We start from the raw sequence: 6,530 nt of genomic DNA, 5'->3' as shown, positions 1-6,530 counted from the left end.
GTCAAATTTATTTTAAAATAATTTTGTTCAATTAAAAATAAAATTCAGGTAAAAAACATAACACGTTCTCCCTGTTCCATGAATTGCCTTGAACCCCCATCTGATAAGATCTGGACGGTAGTGCATTTGAATCTTAAACCATAAGCTTCACTGACCCAGATCTCATCGTTACCTTAACCTCTACCATTGCAGGACCATTGTCAGTGGTAGCAATCGCCGTGAACCCAATCAATGACGTTCCCCAAGCCTGAGTCACCATCGCCAAATCGTGGCCAGAGCAACCGTGTACCGTCATTGGGCTTCTCCACCGGACTGTCATGACACCAATGGGTGCACTGTGCCGGCGTCGTGAGTTGGGTTTAGAACGTCGTGAGACAGTTCGGTTCATATCTACCGTTGGTGTTAAAGGGAGAACTGCGAGGAGCCAACCCTAGTACGAGAGGACTGGGTTGGGCCAACCTATGGTGTACCGGTTGTTATGCCAATAGCAGCGCCGGGATTGTGCCACCACCAAAGAATAAATTGGAGGAGACAAGGAGTAGAAAACGGAATTCAGAGAATACCAAGGTTCAGAGGGTGAATTGAAAACGGAAGGCAAAAATCCCCGTGCTACAGGACCTGTTAATGGCTGAGGGGAGTTTTTTTTTTACTTTTTAAATTACAAGAAAATATATTAAACTGACGTGACAAAAAGTAAGAATGCTATTAAATGTTTGTGTAAAGTGGGTTTACTCTGTCAGTGCAACACCATTAAACTCTTTTCTTTTTGAGATAGATAGCAAAACCACATCTATATATAATATAAAGTAAAATCACTCCAAGAAGAATCCTTTCACGTGGCATCACCACATTGATTCTGCTACGAAAGTAAATTTCAGAGCCTCCTTGCCACATGTCCTTCTATCATGTAGTGGGTAACTTTTTTTGTTCACAATGCTACTACAAAAATAACTTCTCACCCACTTAGTAAATAACTTCTCACTCACTTAAAAAATCAACTACCTAATTTCAACCTCCATTATTCACCTGAATTTCATTTTTTTTCCAAACTTGATGCAATTAAAAAACAAACCAACTTTCTAAACTCCCACTACGTCTATTTCCTTTGATAACCACCCACCATGTATAAACTTCTATCATGTTCCATACTATTTGTTTCCTACGTGAACTTCCTTTTTTTTCAAATTTCTGCATTTAAAAAATAAACCAAAACAACCCACTATGTGTAAACTCCCATCGTGTTCCACATATAGTTATACTAATTGTTTCCTATGTGAACTTCCTTTTCTTTTGCAAATTTGATGCTTTAAAAAAACAAACCGGACTGTTCATTCAAGGTTTTCTATTCCTATATCAATTAATGATATATCAACCTGTAATATCAAACAAGGATCTCAAAAGGCTGAATTACTTTAAAAGAAAAGTTTGATCATATGGGATGAAGCACCAATGTTGAACAAACATTGTTTTGAAGTATTAGATAGAACTTTGAATGACCTCATGAAAATCCGTTTGAATTTTGGTTATGATAAACCATTCGGTGGTAAAGTTGTGGTCTTGGGAGGTGATTTTAGGCAAATTCTTCCTGTTGTTCCGAAAGGTAGCCGAGCAGATATCATTGAATCTTCAATTAACTCTTCATACTTATGGAATTCATGCAAAGTATTGAAATTGACCAAATACATGAGATTACAAAATTCTGCATCGTCATCAACCAATGAAAAAACTAGGGAGTTTGCATAATGGATTCTACAAGTTGGAGATGGTACGATGAACACAATTGATGATGCTCAAACAATGATAGAAATACCTCCATATTTGTTGATAGAAAAATCAGATGATCCTATACTTAGCTTGGTGAATTTTGCTTATCCTAAAATGATTGCCAACATGAAAAATCATTCATTCTTTGAAGAAAGAGCAATTTTGGCACCAACCCTTAATTTTGGAGAGTGTTGAGCATGTCAATAATTTCATGTCTTCCATGGTTCCTGGTGATGATAAGGAATATTTGAGCTTTGACACTACATGAAAGTCAGATGAGGTCATAGAGATAGAAGGAGATTGGTTCACTTCTGAGTTCATGAATGAAGTCAAATGTTCAGGAATTCCAAACCACAAACTTAATTTGAAGGTTGGTGTTCCAATTAGGATTCTTCGGAATATAGACCAGTCCATTGGTTTATGTATCGGAACTCGCTTGATAGTAACAGATCTGACAAAAAATGTCACTGCAACATCAATTCTAACAGGTAAAAAATGGGAGAAAAAGTATTTATCCCTCGAATGAACTTAATACCATCTAACTCTGGTTTACCGTTCAAATTCTCAAGACGGCAATTTCCTGTCACATTATGCTTTTCAATGACTATAAACAAGAGTCAAGGTCAATCGTTATCACATGTTGGCCTATATCTGTCTAGACCAGTTTTCACTCATGGTGAGCTCTATGTTGCTATTTCAAGAGTGAAGTCAAGAAAAAAGCTGAAATTATTGATTTTAGATGATGAAGGAAACCTCTCAAATGCAACAAAGAATGTTGTACACCAAGAAGTGTTTGACAACATCTAAAAGGTTTGTTTTCTAATGATCTAAGTTTTTTTTTATAACATTATGATTTTGATCCTAAAATCAGTTATTATTTTGTAACAAAAAAGTCAAAAAATCAATCTTTACTCGTTCATCCTTTTACATAGTGGAAACAACATTTAATATAGGCTAAAAAACATTTTTGGCCCCTGATGTTTTAAGTTTGTGCAAATTCTACCCCTACTCTATTTTTGTCGACGTTTCTACCCTCGATGTTTCCAAAATTTGCACTGTCTGCCCCTCCGCCACTTTGACATTAAGAAATTAATGAAATGAGCTTTATTGGCACTAGCAATGCCACCTCAGGATCTACGTGGCATGAAGGAAGAACAAAAGTTATAATATAAATAAAATCGTGTTGCAAAATATGACAATTATGTATGTAGTTCAACTGGTAAAAGGGTTTGTTTTTCCACTTACATGACTTGAGTTTGAATCCCTCTCACCTCTTTTTTCAAGTTCTGATTATAATTAGTGATGTGTCACGCCACGTAGATGCTGATGTGGCATTGCTAGTGCCAACTAAGCCCCTTCCGTTAATTTTTTAACGTCAAACAGACAGAGGGGTAGACAGTGCGCATTTGTGAAACATTGAGGGTAGAATTATCGACAAAAATAGAGTAGGGCAGAATTTGCACAAACTTGAAACATCAGGGGTCAAAAGTGCTTTTTAACCTTTAATATAAATTAACTAAAAAATTTGTATTCAAAGTAGTCAATGTTATAATTGAAAGAAATTATTTTATTTTAATGCCTATTGAAACTAACTTTTGTTTATTACCATATAAACCTAATCTAATCTATACAAATCTATGTATTTGCAACTTCATGGTTTGTGGAGACTTGGATTCCCTACATAGTTAACTTTGAAGATTTCTATCAAGACATTTATCTACTCATTAGACTAATCTATATATGTTAAATGGTAGCTGACTCCAATGTTATATCATTCGTTAATTGTTGTCGTTTGTTTGTTTATCTGTATTTAAATCTTCAATTTACAACATTTTTGTCATCGTTGTATTTCAATCACGAAAGTCATATCTTTGTTTTCGTGAAACTATTTTTTCTTTTATATCAATCATCATAGGTAAAATCCGAAAATAAAAATCTGTCGTGCAACGCACGGGTGAAACACACTAGTTTGTCTTTTGTGTCTAATCCAAAGTCATTGATATGTCACAAATCATTAATCATTACAAAAAGTTACGTTACAAATTATTAGCCATTTAAAAAGGGTATGTTTAGGATCCTAGTTACATTCACAATGTTTTTTTTTTCCAACCCACATTTACAACGTTATTTAACAACCATTTAAATAATTCGCTTTTTTCGTAATCCTAAAAAAATAACCATAATCATTAAAAAAATTCTTAAACTAATTTGATATAAAAATATTATACTATAATTGTTAAATATGTTTAATAGTAGAAAAGTCACAATTGACTTTTTTTTAGTTTAATACCAATAATAACCATTAAATTACATAAACTATTTTAGTAAAAAAATCACAATTAACTTATGTTAATTATTCTAATGTCATTAATAATCATCAAATGTCATATTAATATAGTATTTATTTTTGAAAAAAAATCACAGTTGACTTTTTTTTTACATCGGGAAGATAAATTGCACCCGTTAGGAATCGATCCCTGGAACTCCCCCCACCCAATCCATATGTCCCTCTGTTCCTACCACTTGAGCTATCGTACGGGGACACAATTGAATTTTGTTAATTAGTTTAATGTCATTAATAATCGTTAAACGACATATTAATTTTTTTAGAAAGTGAAAGAGTGTATTATTTACAGCTTTGAAAACAAAGCTAAAAGGGAGACAAAAAAGCAAACAAGGGGGTGATTAGTAAAAACAAAAAGCTAATCACCCCCCAATGAAGTACGATCTCCAAAAGAAACCAAACCAAAAAGCTAAACAACAACTTAGAACCCTAAACCCAACAAAAAACAAACGATCCCGAAATAGCAAAGACCAAAGCTACAGACCAGAAGGACTCAAGGACCAAAAGAAAGGATAAAGCACCCGACTCCGACCATAAACTCGAAATATTAATACAATAATTATTCTTGAAAGTATGGAATTATTAAATATTTAAATTACTGAAAAATTAGAAAATATAAATATGACATCATTTACCTACTAATAATAGTATGAGAGAGAAAACTTATGAACATGAGGAGATGATACTTGTCGGAATTGTCACTTTTTTGTTTCAAAAATAGTATATAATATATGATATCTAGCACCACTTGAAACACTTTAACCTTGTATTTGACTTTTTTCTTTCTTTTACACTTGTCTTAGAGTGTTGTTAATATACTTAATTTTTTTCTTTAGGGATGTGGGTGTATGGGGTCATTGGGTGTTTGAGAGGAAAGTTCATGTGTTATAATTTTTTTACTTAGTGTTATTCTCTAGTTGTTGTTGGTATAGACAACGACCATTAAATTAGAGTGTTATAATTTTTTTACTTAAAAAAGTTTAACGTTAAACTCTTGTGTTGTAGTTGTGTTCTTATTATATTTCTTTATGACGCATTTCTGAAGTCATATCACCACCATGGCGGTTAACCTTGACCCCTATCCCCCCTCACCCATTCTTCTCCTTCTTCACTCCCAAGTCCCAACCCTATTTCCAATCGATCGACCAACCCCATGTAGCCAACAACCTAGAAATAGCAAAGAGTGAATGAAAAATTAGAAAAAGAAAATGACATGATTACAATATGAGAAATTGAAAGGGAAGGAAGAATTAGAAATAGAGTTGCATCTATCATGAGAGAAGCTCCTTCATTAGCAATGAACCCAAAAACCCTTGTGAGAATCTCCTTTAAATTTCAATTTTTGGGTTTGTTCCAAACTCGCATCCATGACGAGGATGTTGTGGTGAAGAAGAGATTCAGTGATGGTGGTGGAAGGTGGCAGGGAGGAGTTGGCACTCACGGAGGCGTGAAGAACTTATCGGAAAGTGGTCACGTGATCATTGGAAGCTGAACCATGGCCAAAACACTAACGTGATTCATTGCCCATCCTCAAAATCTTGCAACATACTAATACTTTGTTAAATTTTGGACGCTTTTCTAATAGAATGATCCAATTTTCATAAATTAAAAAAGTTTGGCCAAAACTCTCGTTTCAATTGTCAAGAAAATCAAATTGTACAATCACTTTTTTTCTTACAGTTATGGACAATTACTTTAGATGATATTGATTAAGGATTTAACTCATCTAAAGTGAGTAAAGTAACTCACTATTAATAGTGATTACCTAATATAAATACTTGAATAGTTACACCTTAGAAGAGACAAACCCATTGATTGAAAATCTTCAATACTCACTAGTACAAGTAGTGGGTCATCAATCTTATTTGTCCATTTAATTAATATTATATCAAATGACTCCAGTGGTCTAAAATAATCTTGATACACGAATCACGATACAGTGGTGACCACGTTAGGACACCCACTTTACAAAGTGAGAAATGGAGCAAAAAGCAAGTTTACCATTTTTGTGGCGGTTTAAACCACCACAAACATAAGTGTCAAAAGTGGGCTACACTATTTCGTGGGCCACACATCTTTATTAGGTCTAAAACTCTAAATGAACTAATGAACCGGTGCTCCACCTTCGAAAAAAAAAAAAAAACAGTTAGGTCTTGAAATTTTAAAATTTTAAGTGTAAGCAAAACTCTTGACCAAAAAAAAAGTGTAAGCAAAACTGAACCCAGCTTAAGGTTGTTTTTTAACTGTTTTTCAAAGAATAGAAAAAAATCTTTGAAAAATGCTTTTCAATATTAAAAAAATTGTACTTAAAAAATTTCATTATGTTATGATATTTAGTTTTAAAAATTAAAAATTAAGATTTGTTTGAAAAACAGTTTTTTAAAGAAAAGCTGTGACATTTTAAATTTTTTTAGTTTTTAAA

At 33.4% G+C, this 6,530-nt stretch overlaps 1 pseudogene; it reads left to right on the top strand.

The window, feature by feature from the left end:
• The first annotated feature begins 1,449 nt into the window (after positions 1 to 1,449).
• LOC130746997 (uncharacterized) lies at positions 1,450 to 2,571 on the top strand (annotated as a pseudogene).
• Positions 2,572 to 6,530: the final 3,959 nt, after the last annotated feature.

The sequence above is a fragment of the Lotus japonicus genome, chromosome 1 (genome assembly GCF_012489685.1).
Source record: "Lotus japonicus ecotype B-129 chromosome 1, LjGifu_v1.2".
Classification (NCBI taxonomy): domain Eukaryota; kingdom Viridiplantae; phylum Streptophyta; class Magnoliopsida; order Fabales; family Fabaceae; genus Lotus; species Lotus japonicus.
Note: the sequence above shows the minus strand (reverse complement) of the source record. Positions and strands in the feature narration are given on the sequence as shown.